The 14,892-nt window shown below is 39.3% G+C and overlaps 1 protein-coding gene across 3 annotated transcripts in view; it reads left to right on the top strand.

Annotated features, from left to right (window-relative positions):
- Positions 1 to 14,892, top strand: part of LOC115397239 (CUB and sushi domain-containing protein 3-like) — a 228,627-nt gene that overhangs the window by 120,367 nt on the left and 93,368 nt on the right. The window lies entirely within an intron of this gene.

The raw sequence follows: 14,892 nt of genomic DNA, 5'->3' as shown, positions 1-14,892 counted from the left end.
AATGCATGCACATAATAAACATCCATCCCTAACAACATCAGGCGGCACCGTGTAATCTAGAGCAATTTTCCCTGAAGCATCACCTCAATCATACAAATATATTTCAGTCTTGCAAAGAACTTGCGGCTCTGCCATGACGTGCATTTAGAATTTGGAAAATGCTTCTCTTCTCAGACTTTCAGTAGGCATGTTAATATGGGGATTTATTTACTGTAACCCTCTTGATATATTATAAGAATAATGAAAAAAAATTGCTGTGTTTAGATCTTGCTGTCCATGTAGTCAATAAAAAGGCTTTCCATTTTATTCGTGAGCCATCATTTCTTAGTACCTCCACATCCATTCATACACTCTGTGTATGGCACTGTTTTGCTTTGCACCATTCAAATGTCATTAAAGTGCAATGTGCATCTGTCTTGCCCTTTAATGTTTAATTATTCTGTCAGAAGTAATGGTTTTAGTCATATTTCAAACAATAACTCTGCGTTCTTCTGCAAAGAGATGAATTATTCATAGAACTCAACCTTTGCCTTGGGCAAACATACAGATATACACTGCCCCGCAGGAATTAACTTTGGCTTGTGCCAAGTTCATAGTGTGCAACTTTGCCTTTGTGTTATATTTCTTATGACCGGGGTGTTTTCTCCACTGAAATAGGGAAACTAGTAATATCCCCGTGGTGGTCTGGTTTACACAGGAAATAAAGGATTGCCAAAAAAACAAAAAGCAAAACATGTCTGTTTACTTTTGACAAAAATTCCAAACTATCCTCTTAAGTAAGCTTTTTTTTTCTTCCTGTCTGAGTTTATATTTTGCCCCCAGGTTTGTTTGTTCAGTGCAGTCTTCTTTTGTGTGTGTTTGTGTGTGTGTGTGATGGCTTCAGAGTTAAGCCAAAGTCTTCCAATTAGCAGGACCCTCCATGGCATTTCTTGGATAAGTATTTATTCTTTTTCCATTCACAAGGTAAAATGTGCTTTCTTGTTTTGAATTGGATTCTGCATGAAATATTCATAGTGAGGTGTGGAAACATTCACTCTAAAAAAAAAACATTAAAATTGTACACATCTTTTTTTTTTTTGATCCAGTTGTGGTTCTCAAAAAAAAAAAACCTCATTAAAATTGAGATGATTCTCAAAAGTCATTTGTTTGACTGACATGAAATATTGATGGTAACTCCTAATACTTTTTTTTTTTTTTTTTGCAATACCCTCTCTGCTGGGTTCATTCCACCTAGCACCTATGAAGTTGAGATTCTCATCATGACTCATTGGAAAATTAAATTTCATCAGTGCAACATTCATCTGCCTCAGACTTCTTATAGCTCTGCTGTATTGGTCTATATGATACTAACAACAACATATGCAGAACGCTTGCCTCAGAATGTGTCAGGAGACGAGACAGGAGCACTGACAGATTGCTGCAATAAATCTGGGCTGCAACAAGATGGACAGAGAATTGAGTGTGAAAGAGAAAGAGAGAGGAAGAGGCTGTGCAAACTGATAGGTAAAAGAAGTACGTCTGAATCCAAGGTGCAGAAGCACATAGATCTTTGGTGAGTGTGAAAGTCTGAGAGGCTGTGATAATGACTGAGAAAGTTATAATGAGCGAGATGTTGAATAAGAAATGGGGAGAGAAAGCAGAGCACTGCTCAGAGCAATCATACAGACATTGACCCCCGGGGACTGATTGTTGATTCGTCAGTAATGTTTGTTAAAGAGTAATTTTTTTTTTCCAGCATGACTTGCGGCACATCACACACAAACCATGGGTGTCTGTCTGTATCATGTTTCAGTATGTAGCTGTAGCTCATTGGCATTAACTTCACATGACCTGTAAACTAAGCTGTGGCCTTTCTTGGCTGGAGTCAACACTTTAAAGGCAAAATGGGGAATCAAGGCTCAAGGGATTTTTGACTTGGAGGCAGAGGTTAAATCCCCCGGGTCATCAGACACACAGCAGAAAAAAAAAACAGACACATTTTAAGAGCTTTCTTCATTCTATATGGACAATAGAGACTTAAGATGGATTTAAAGAGGATGAAGGGTGGAAAGATCCACATATGGTACTTGTGCAAGCCTGGAGCCGAGAGGGCATTGGACATTTTGTCCAGATTGTTTGAAACCACTTGAATATTGAGAGGATGACTGATGACTAGAGGAGTGCACCGGCACTGATCTTCAAATACGAGCGTGATAGCACATCACGACCTCAGACAGTTAATGGATGTTGTGAAGGAGGTCATGGAGATGGCTGGTCTGGGATTTCCAATGTGTGGGATGAATAAAGGAATGCAACAGTGGAAGAGGAAGGAGATCAGATGGAAACAAATGAAAGGAGCAGTCAAAAGAAGACGGTCTTCATTAAAAAAAAAAAAAAAATTGTATTCCTGAATGCGTAACAGATTGAGGATTTTAATTGTTTTATGAACTCCAAGGATGTTTAAGTGCTGTTTTTGTTCTCGATACCACACTGCAACATTTTTGTTCCTCTACCGCATAATTTAATTTCCCTCTTTGTCTTAAGAAACAGAATGAGAGGAAACAATGAAATGTTGAATTCGAGGCTTTTGATGTTGTTAAATACACATTTCGGCTGTTTTGTCATACAAAAAAGTTAAACAGATAAGAGTAGCTCCAGCCCATGACGTCTGTCTTCGACTTACAGCATGCCTTCTATCATAATTTGTATTTCTTATGGATCCCACAAGCAATTAATGATCAAATCTTCAACTGGGAAATTCCCTTGGAAGTCCAACACAGTGTGATGCAGAGTATATTCTGTATATGAGCTGGACTTAGTGGCATATGTTTCATTTTCAATTGGTGGTAAGTGTGGCTCTCTGGGATTTCAGCAGTACACATTTCTTTGTTTCTTGTGTTGGTTCGACTATAGTATTAAATATGATTAGAAGGAAAAGCCACACATTTAGCATTGTGTTTCATGGGCACATGTGGGTGTTGAACACCTGCTCACATTGAAAGTGGCACACAGGAAAGCGGTGCATGCAGCATCAGGAGTCAACAAGTAAAAATGGTAACAAAGATCAACATAATAATATAATATCATGCTGCTGAAACTGAAAATAATGGAGGCCAGTCACACATCCTTGTTCCCTTTTAGCTGTCACGTCTCTTTTGACCAGGACTACCAGCTTTCACTCCCCTGGGTTTTTTTCTTTTCTTTTTTTTTTTTTCTTACCCAAGATAGGAGGCTAATGGACTTCATCGAGGCTTTGCCAAGGTGGAGCCACATACTGGCTGCCAAAGGGGCTGATGCAATTTCTCTGTGATAATGGGTCATTAAAAATATATGTGTCTGCGCTGTCATATAATCCCTTTGGTTTCTGTAAATGAGGCTTGTGTATGCTGTCACAGTACAGAATCTCAGAAGGCCCGTGCTGCCGCAAAGCAAAGACGACAGGTAGCTCCTCCATAATTCATAACCAGAAGGACAAACACATGCTTCCATTTTTCTTACCTTTCACTGCTGCCTGTGCTGTGAGTGTCTTTAACACCTCATTTGGGCTTTGTTGCATACTTTGCCTTAAGGCACATGTAGCTAATCCAGTGGCTGCAGGCGAGAGCCAACCTTGTGTTACATTACAGTTATATAAGCAATGTCCTGAGCAGTTGCCTTTTGCAGCAGAGTCCACTGTTTACCCGAGCGCCTGTGCACACGCAGCGGCGTTTGTTCCTCATCGATTTTTATTTAAAGTAATCATGTCCATGATGCTTGATGCTTTAGCGTTACGTCGCGTTAACACATGCATGGAACATATGTTTGCATCTATATTTATGAAGTGGAAGAAAAAAAAAAAAACAAGCTTTTCATACTAGCTTTGATAAATCACTGGTGGTCACTTTTCACAGTGTGAATCCACAGCATGCATTTTTTAGTTTCAATGAGAGAATAGTTGTATGTACCAGGGAGGAAAAAAAAGCCCAAAGACAGAAATCTCACTGTTTCTCACCAGAGAGTAATAACAAAAGCAACAAACCTGAGCCGCCCAGATTCTTCTCAAAGCCATTTAAGCAGGTAGCTCCTCAAAAAAGCAATCACTATATGGGAGCCAGTGCTTGGTCCTAATGTGTAGAAAAGATAGCTGGAGAGGAGGAGCTGCTCTGACAAAATGAATGTGACGTGTTTACAACCAAACAAAGGATCAATGGAATTGATAAATGTTCCAGGCACCTTCTTTGTGTTTTTTTTCTGAGTTGGTGAAATGAAAAAGTACACTAAAGTAGGGTGGAAATGTTTTTCAGGTTTAAAGTTACTTTCTCTTCACCGTCAGACCAAATCCCTGTAAGACTTTTCAGAAAGAGACTTTGCCAGACGGAGATAGAAGCCCCCGCAGAGGTAGTCATGGCTCACTGGCTAACTTCAAACATGATACCTCTGAACCACCTTTTACCTGACTTTTATAAACTATAACGGATAAATACCAAAACTGTTTCCGTACTGCTGGGAGTTAATGGTCTGGCACGGTTTTGTTGGTTTTAGCGAGATGAATCAGAGGGAACAGACCCGAAATGCTCGAATGCCTCGGCGGTGTGCTCCCGTTTAACGAGGGACGTTACAAATCATGCATTTCAGCACAATGGTGTCATCTCAGATTAGCAAGTATTGCTTTACCTGAAAATGGGAACATAAAGAACATTTTTAGGTAGGTTTTTTTTTCTCTTTTCTAAGTGAATGTTTCTTTAGTTTTACAGCCGCAGCCTTAGCTAGAGACTGTCCAGCAAAGCTGGTTTATCTCACTGTAACAGGTGGAACAAAGATGAGCTGAAATGGATTGAAACTGAGTGGGAAAATGACAGTGGCTCCATCCAGAATGATTGCCACTGTTTCTCTGGATTATGTGTGTGGTTTTAATGGCTTTGCTGGCATGAAGGTGTTCATGTTTGGTACCATGAATATGTAGATTCAGCTGAATCAGTAATGTACAGGAAGTGTTTTGTAATTAAATGTATGTCCTTTTTTTTCCCTTTGGGTGAAATAGCTAAACAAGTATGTATATGTAAATGTTTAATCCAACGTCATATGATATTGGCCAATAGTTTCAGCCTTTACAGATGAACGTTTCAGCTCTGCTTTTGTGATTTCACAATAATGATAAAGTGGTCTTAATTTGTGACATTTGACATTGTTTTTTTTTTAAAAAAATCTTTGTCAGATACATCAATGTAATTTTTTTTTCCTTTTTGTTGATTGTATAAACACAACATGATCTAAACCTGCGTCGTCGTGTGTTGACAGAGATAATCTTTGATTCCTGTAACTGACTAGAGGCAGTACAACATGAAAGCGATCCACCAGCAGATTGGTTTGTTCAGGTTAAACAGCAACAGAAAATACAGATTTGCTTCCAAGGGCATCACAAACTTGAGCATTTCAAAGAGAACTCACTTATGCTCATATGTTGCTGCATATAGAGATGTTGGTCTGTAATAAATGAGTGCTCCCCGGCATTTTTGCACTGAAAGAATTTCTGCATTCAGTATCTCAATAGCGCTTCTTTAAAAGGATGCCACTGAACAGTGTTCCTCTGATTTCTGCAAGTGCATGCAAAAGCAAGGTAATATACACACAAGAGGATATCAGTGCTTTTTTTTTTTTCCCTGACTGGCAGACATGGGCTTTATGATAATCCCTCAACTACATGCAACACACAAGTGTTCCAATGGGCTGTGCTCATTTATTCAGCAGGCAAAAGATCAAATAGCAGAGGAAGGAGGGACGCAGACTGAGGGAACCTTTCAAAGATTATGACATTTTTCTTCCTTGCTGTATTGTAATGATCCTATCTGCACCATATGCCCTTGTTTTTGACAGCAAAGGGACTCTATTCCAAAAGCTAGAATGATAAAGAAACAGAGGAGAGAGGATGAGAAGTGCAGCCAAAGTTTATAGAGCAGAGGTGGTAGCATTCAGCCAATCAGATATGTTGTCTGTGCTCCAGCATTTTCTGTTCTAGGCTTTCTGTCGATAGCGGAGTTTGTTTCCTCTTTGATTGTCCCAACTTTGAACAGATCAGTAAGACCAAGTCTCCCGTTTTAAGATGCTGTGACCTACATGCTTATCAGATTCCTATTATGTGTTGACATAAACCTGGTCACGACATGGAAGTCAAAGTGAGAGGTCTTCTTAGTTCACGTAATACTCTGACACAGTGACAGGTCTTGAAGGAGAGTGACTTTGGTGCTGCGGCACTTCTGGCATTAGACAGATGTCTCTAGGAAAAAAAAGGGGAACTGCCATTTTCCTGATTCAATCTTGGTGTATACATGGCAGGTTGCCTGGAAATCTCTTACAGCTATCCCCCTTGGTAAACACCACCATAAATTATTCGGAACAAAGAAAGCACCATTTTCCTTACAGAAAATTGAAAGACTAAAAATAACAACATAACCCCCCCCCCCCCCCCCCCCCCCCAGGCTCCAAAGATTTTCCTGTGTGTTGTTCACAGTATACTGTCAATTACAATTATGTAGTCTGTACACGTCATGAAGCTTATTCCCCCCCCCCCCCCCCCGACTCTTTGGACTCTGGAGAGTATCATCTGACATGAGTTCCCCATGTCTTAAATAGAATAATGTTTTGCGCTGCGATGTGAGCTTAAGAGAAGAGAATATAAAAATCACATTAATATTGGCACAATTCCATTGTACAAACTTTATTAAAGGGTTCAAGATCTTGAAGTTGAAAAATTTAATTTTGAATTTTAATCCTAATTTATGAAGATAGATTGTTGTCAATTTACCACATTGGACAACTTTGAGCAACCCGACTCAACCATTGGCAGATAAGCTGCTGTTACTATGTTGACAGACATTTGTGCTATAAAGGTTTGATAATTCATCAACTTCCTCCACCAGCATGTCCAACTCCACATTCTTGGTGGAGACTCTGCACTTCATCCAGTGTGAAGTGAAGTAAGACTTTCTATCAGCTCGTTGTTGTGTAAACAGAACCTAATGCATGCAGAACCCTGATGTGAATACTCGCGTTTGCGCCTGCTATCACTGATGGTGTTATTCTTTACGAATCACACACAAACTGTGCGTGTGCCTGATGCAGGTTCTTAGTAATCTGGGCCCTGTGCGTACGGAGAGAACAGATGTTTAGCATTAGGCAAACACCGGAGTAATGGACTTCTAGAGTGTCCCCGTTTAGATATGCAATGTTCACCTGGCACTTTTTTGAAGGCTTCTCACCTGGACAGTCTTTTCCACTCTGTGTCTTATATGTCGCAATGTCTCTGAAGGTCCTTTTTTCCTCCCCATATCTCTATATATCAGTTCTCTGCTCTGCATCGTCTTCACCAAAGCCAAAGTGCTCCCACATAACTGAATTTTCTTATTTTCTGTACCACTCGTACTTGGTCTGCATAACGCAGCTGCAATTGTTTTTCCAACCTCAAGCTGATTTTTTGCTGTCCTCAGTATACCTGTGCTCTGAATAATTGAGTTGCCATTTAGATTGTTGTGGAGCTGTCTGTCAATATTAAAAATCAAATCTTGACTATGCAACTGAAACAATAATAACCATGCACAGCAAAGATTGATATATTATTATTAAATGTGGCTGTCTTACCAAAGTCACCAAAAAAAGACAGATACTGAGGAAAACAAGTAAATGTAATACAAGTTGAAAACTCTTCATCTGACTGAAAATGAAAGCAAAATATGCAAAAGAGAAAAGTCTGGAGACCAGCATATCACCTTGTCTGTAACGGTTTGATCATGTAACAATTCGCTCAAATCCAGCTCAGTTTATCAAACCCAAGACTAATGTTGAGTGGGTTAACACCAGCGTGAAAACAACTGGGAAATATAAAGCGGGAACTCGGCAGATCGCTTGAATACTGAATATGCTGAATCACAGAGCGTGAAGATCAAAGGGCTGTCTGAAATCTCATGGCCTAGCTTGTATACATTTCACAGCATTTAATAGAATTGTACCTTTGTTTTATATATAACAGTGGACCTGAAATGTTTTATGACTGTGACACACTTTGGTGGATAATATTGTATTAACTTTTATCTAAAAGAAGGGTAACGTTTCAAAGAGCAGAATGTCCTATCTTATTCCTATAGAGCGCTATATGGTCTTATTTGTCTCTCCTGCTTCAGAACATCTGATCGCATCGACATGCTTATGGACTTTGTTAAATTGTTGATGACAGAATAATTAGACTGAAGGAGGGACAGAGCTAAAAAAAAAAAAAAAAAAAATGAAGGACAGAATCTCTCCAGGAATAAGATTGGGCGCTCCTGCTCTAGTGGAATACATTTTAAAACTAGACCAACCCATATTTTTAATTTAAGAAGTAAGAGTCATGCTGCTTGAAAGAGAAAGTGGGTTAGATTTTCTGAATGGATTTTCCTTGCAGGTCACACACAGTGTGGGTTGTGAGGTGCAGTGGAGATATTTGCTTGGCCCGTATCGCTGCCCTTATTGCCACCTGAGCACTACTCAGACACAACATGCTTAGACGTTGTTAGCGACCAGGTGCACACAGTCACTGTCACAGTCTGCTCTTTTTCAAACAGATGCTTCCAGCAGGATAACAAGCCTTGTCACAAAGCACTCATCATCCCAAAATGGTTTCAGGAGCATGACAGTGATTTTAATATACTTCACTTCCCTGCACTTTCTTCACATCCCAGCTCTATGGAGGACCTTTGGGGTGTGGCGGCAGGGCTTTTTCACAGGTTGAATGTGCTGGAAGATGTCTGCACAAACTGTGTCTGACAACTATCACTTTGTCGAATCCCCACTGTGCTAAATTTGATCTATTTTGAGTTTGAAACTTTTTGCGAGAAAGTGAAAGAAAATTAAGCATTTACTGCATAGTTGGATTTCTCAAAACACATATTCTGAAATGACAGCTTTCATGCAATTACCAATCTTTACCTCAGTGGTAGGTGTCATGGGGTTTCAGTGTGGGTGTGTCGTTCAGTGTTTGACTTCCCTGCAATGTTTGGCTGATCCGAGATCTGACAGAAGCACCTTAGCTTTCCTTTACTGCAATGTGGAGGTCATTTATTATTGCTATTCCAGTACATTACATTATCACTTCCTTGCAGATATATTGTGTGATGAAATACAGAAATGTACTAATATTATGACCTGCTACCCTGAGAGATATATGAGTAAATTTAGCATAATTTCAGGTGAGGATTCCGACTTGAAAAGATTGCTCGTTGCCCATGTGCATTCATGGTGTTGCACTACCATGACCGAGCCCAGAGGACAACAGATTCATCATAGTCTCGCATAAATTAGGTAACAAGTTTCCAATGATTTATTGACTTAATATGCGGACGTGATTACAGCAAAGCAGCAGATTGGAGTCACGCATGACTGCCTTTGGATTAGAGGCAGAAATGAGCGACACCGTGCGCGAGTGTGTATACATGTTGTGTTTGTACGAGTGTGTTCACCAAGCAGGGGGAGTGCTGCCGATTCAACAATAACACGGTATTGGTATGCTAATACCACAGCAGTGAGCTGTCCCTGAGGGTGAAATCATCTCTTATTCACACTCTGATTCAGCCATAGGCATTTTCCACTACTCAACAGATAAACAGGTCTGTCTGTGAAAGTGTATTTCCTCTTTTTTTTTCCCCCCCTCAGATTTTTTTTTATAGCTGTCATTTTTTTCCCCTGCTGTGTTCTAACTATTGTCACAAAACACGAGCAGTGAGGTATTTATGATAAAATGTGCATGTAGCCAAAAAGGTTTTTTTTTTTTTTTTTTTTTTCCCGGTTTGCTTCTTTCTTCAACGCCGACGTTGGGTCAGTGACACGGCGGTGAGTCCGAACTGACGTCTCCTGAGACATCAGATGCTGCGTTGCCTCCAGTGGCTTTTAGGGGTTGTTTTGTCCCTGGGTTTTTTTTTGTTATTTACTCTGCCGTGGCTCCTTTCACCCCTGGTGTCTTCCTCAGTTTTGTGCTGGGTATAAAGGTTTCACCCTGGCGTGCGGCGAGGCTACATGCCAGGGGAGATCCGTACAGATACAAAGTGGAGATGACAGGAAGCTGATCCATAATTCATAACCAGAAGGACAAACATATGTCATGTTAATAATTTTTTTTTTTTAAACCTGTAGCAGTTTCTTTTGTTATTGATATAGTTGTTTTTATGCTTATTCAGGTGTGTGCTTTTTTTGTGTGTGCGGTTTGGTTGATGTGAGTGTAAAAAGCTCGCTTGATCTTGATTTTCAGTCTTGATTTTCAATTAAAACTGATGGATTTGCTTTTCATAAGGAGTGGTAGTCATTTGAAGTACTGTCCTCTTTGACCCTGTTACATTTGATCAGGATGTGCACGAACCAGTTAGATCCGCAGTTTTCTGTTACTTTATCATGATGTAACTCGGGTCTGTGATTTCACTTCTTTCAGTTGAGTTTACTGAGGCGCATGATAAATATTCAGGGATTAAGATCTCTGTTCAAGCAGTATTTCAATTTATTCCAGTGAAGAAAAACCTTGTACTTGCTCTTACCAGTAATCAGACCAATGAAGAATAAAACATTTTCATTGAGGTTGATGCTTATTCAAAGCATGCATACATAAGGACTTTTCCTGTTGATTTTTGAGAATGGTAAGAAATGGAAAAAATCAGTAATGCATTTTTAATCAATTACGATTTAATGATGGTGTTTATTGCCCGTTGTTTTTTATTTTAGTTTCCAACATCCCATAAAATGGATAATTGCAACTCAGTGACACAGATTAGTCAGTCTTTCACACCAAATTGAATATTCTTAATTCTCTGTTTTGATTGAGTCTCTTGTGTGCAATTTCTTTATGATACCTAACTTTTTGATAGACCTTTTTAAATTAATGCTCAGCTTTTGAGGAAATCAAGAAGCAAGTGCTTTTTGATATGATGGAAATAGCTCAGGGAGTTTCTGTCCTCCATGTGCATTGGTGTTTTCCAGCTATTGCAAACTGTAATTCAAATAAATGTTTGAAGTTCAACCCTTGAGACCTAAATGTTGATAATTCAGTAAAAGAAATTCAATGAATGGCATTGTGTAAGACGCAGGCCAGAGATATGAATTTCGGATTTTTCTTACATGCTACCTAACAACAATCTGTTGTGTGCAGTGAGTCACCCTCACTGCTATGATTGGCGTATCGTGACATTTTAAATTCAGTAGAAAAATACTGTAGATTCCAATTTGTCCCAATTTTTGAATCACACTCAAAAGAAACACTTATATAGTTGTGATCTGACATTTTTTCTGCGGGGTTACAGGAAGAAAAAGAAAGAAATGGATGAATAAGAATGTGAATTTTTATAAGATAACCTTTCACCTGACTTCAACACTGAGTTTGTAATCCCAATGACAGTCTCACACACACACACACACACACACACACACACACACACACACACACACACACACACACACACACACACACACACACACACACACACACACACACATACTATACCACTTTTAAATTGAGTGACTTGCACAACTGCATCAGTACAGGTATGTGCAGTACCACTGAGGTAGCAATTATTTACCTGTATCTTTTAATTTTGTTAATGAATCTGATTATTTTGAAGGGCATGTAGATCTTGATGGAATCTGGAATGTTTAATTAATAAGATGCACAACGTTATTTAAATCAGTCTGTGTTCATTATCACAAGATCTACATCATTGCTTTTACTGAGGATAAGATTTATTTATTACAGGTAATTTCATGATAAAACATTTCAAGTTCAAAATGACATTTGGTCAAACGAAGACTGTTTGATTATAGGTGGAATCAGCAAATCCCTAGAAAGGATTCAAATATTTGAATACAAAGCTCAACAAATATACTGTGTCTCACTTACAAGACGACACGTCGATGGACATGCACCGTGCAACACTAACAGCAGCGTCTCCAAGAAGAACCGAGCCGATTAAAGTGGATGTTTAACTATTGATCTGCTACACTGATTAAACACGGAGCGACAGACAATCTCACACACTCATATTCACTCCTAGGGCCAATTTGAAAATCACTTAATAACCTAAAAAATGTTTGGACTTTAAAGAAAACTTTAGTATAAAGAAAAGCAAACATGAGACGGAAAGGTACAGCCAGGACACTAAGCAGAAATATTGAGGAAATATTCAGACAAGACTCCTCTCCACCGTCCACGACATTCCTATTTAGACTGAAAATAAACCTTGTGGGGGGAAAAAAAACCATCAATGCCCTTATACAAATGTTCAAAAATTAGTTTTGAGATATTTAGTCTATTCATACTCAATCATCGTACTGAAATGTAAATTATATATCAATAAGTGAAAGTGCTACCAGCTGGGTTGAATGGCAGGTGAGCGTACGGTTGCCGAAGCGGCTGCGGCGAAGCTAATATGCAGTCGATGAATGCCGGCTTCATATAGATGTCCAGCAACGGGATATCTCACTCACCTGTCAAGCAGAAACTGAGCAGCCTCCACAGGCGTCTTTGCGCCTCTGAGCCTTCTTGGCCGTTTCCTCTGCTTCACCTTGTGATTGTGTTGTGGCGTTCATCACATTATCATATGCCAGATTTACCACCTCTCACCCCCGCTGTCCCCTTTTCACTCCCTCCCTTCCAGCTTCTTCCACCTGTCCTCAGCAGGAGCACAGACGCCTTCTGCTGCTGATTGGCTTGAACTATGCTGTGCGGCTCAATCTCGTGCTTCATGTTCATTTCCTGTACACTAAGCCAAGGCTGTGTATGGATTTTGGATTATGGATTATTTTTATAATTAATCAAGCCCAGTGCATTTGTCATAGTTGTTGAAAAATAAAGAATAAAACGATCAATGTACCACAATGGCAAAATCAAATATAATGCATTTAATAAACAGCTATAGCTGAACGCAACAAGATTCAGCGTTTATGCTTTGAATGCGAGTTGCTGACTCCACCTTTAAACTACATTATAAGACCCTCCTCAGTGCATGACATTGTGTTGCCTGGGGTGTTGTCTCAGATGACATGCTGAGTTGACTTTATTTATTCATTCATTCCTGGGATTGTTTATTTAACACTTGAGATAGGAGAAAGGCAGCAACACACCCTCTCTTTAAAGTTCAGCTGAAATGGCATTCCATCATTTCCTATCTGCAAATCACATGTCCTGTGTTTTTCTTTGAAATACGAGGATGAAAAGGAAGAACGCATGTTTTCTTTTCCCTTCACGACAGCACCCTTATTCTTTATATTATTCAGCCAGTATGCTGTTAGTTTTTCCATCTGCCCTCATATCCGCGTAAAACCGAGTAGGAGTTCGAGTTTAGCTCCCATCCACTCTGACTGAAAAACGGTAATTGTGACTCATTGTGCAACTTAGCTTGTTTTAATGAGTGATCTAAAAGACATTTCGAGAGGAAAATTGCCCTGCAAATAACACTTTCGCAGATAGGTAGCAAATGCTTTTCTAGAAAATATTTATGTTTTCATGCTGTTGTGTTCCTTACTCGTCAATACCAGTTATAAGAGAGCTCATCCTGCCCACGGCTTTTAAGCCACAGAGTAAATTTGTTTGCACTTTCTGTTGTTCCCCTGCCGGTGTCTGTGCTCACCTCGTCAGCGCCTGTCAGTCCACTCCTACGACCAGGGGTGCCTCCAGCAGCTGAGATAAAAAGCACCATCCCGATATTCACAAAGACCTTTATTGGTCTTTCATTATCAAATAATGGCTATAGTGAGATTACGCTTGAATAAATACGTTTTACTGCATTAAAAATGTGCCTATCCATACATTCAGCTTGAAGAATTCTGTCAGGACACTGAAGAAAACTACTTATTTAAAGTAAATATGTCCAAGTACAACGGATGTGAAATTGGTTTCAAACATAGTGACCTGTTTTCAGTGTGCACATTAAGCCATGATCAGTTTTGTTAAGATTTGTGGCTCAATTCTTTTTCAGTACAGCTGGTATAGCCCTTTATTATGCAGGTTTGGCTGTAGTTTGTAAGACTGTTGATTTTGATCTCTCTTCTCGCATGGTCCAAGTTTCAGAGTATCCTTGAACGAGTCACTAAACCACAACTTGCTCACTTTTCTCGCCATGTTGGTATGAGTGTGTGTATTTGTGGCTGTGGTTACATGGACCATCAGCATTGTGGTTGAATGCCAAATTAATTAGGATTGGGTGATTTGATGTATTCTTTTGAAATCGTGATTGGAGAAGGTAGTGTAACCCTGCCTAAGATCTGATCAGAAATCATATCGGTGGCACGCCAGATTGCTTCACTCATCTGTTACATAAAATCGTTGCGTGACGTTTCAGTGTTTTGAGAAATTGCCAGTGGCTAAGTACAAATGGTTGAAGAAGACAACACTGCGCTGAAACATATTATCACCTCCTCCTGATCGTCCTCTAAACAAGGAAGATGTCTTCTGTGTGTTGCTTTTTCAAAAGAATTGTAAAAAGAAACTGAACAAACTTGATTGGTCTAGTTAACAAATCCATTGTCAATACTGTTGAGTTTCAAGGTAAACTTCATGTAGGATCATGTGTGTTTCACAAATGTTCATCCCAGCAAAACATTGCCAAATTAACATATTTACTTAATCTCAAGATATTCTTTATGCACTTGAAGATCAATGTGATCATTTTGAACAGCATTCATGTAAACATGAGAATCAGACCTCTTCATCACAAAGAAATCAGTCAGAAAAGTGACTTTCAGTGACATTTAGTGTAAGGGACTTTAATGCTGCTGATGAATAATGTCCTGTAAAAATGACATTTCGTTACCATTCAGGTAAATTACAGTGTAAAAAATTGTAGGATTTAAAATGGATACATCTTAGCAGAACTCGTACATGCATTTGAAGTTGACAATAGAAAGTTTTTAGGTTGATTATAATATAGG

This window comes from Salarias fasciatus, chromosome 11 (assembly GCF_902148845.1).
Source record: "Salarias fasciatus chromosome 11, fSalaFa1.1, whole genome shotgun sequence".
In the NCBI taxonomy this organism is placed as follows: Eukaryota; Metazoa; Chordata; class Actinopteri; order Blenniiformes; family Blenniidae; genus Salarias; species Salarias fasciatus.
The sequence above is the reverse complement of the archived record's forward strand: the minus strand, read 5'-3'. Positions and strand labels throughout refer to the sequence as shown.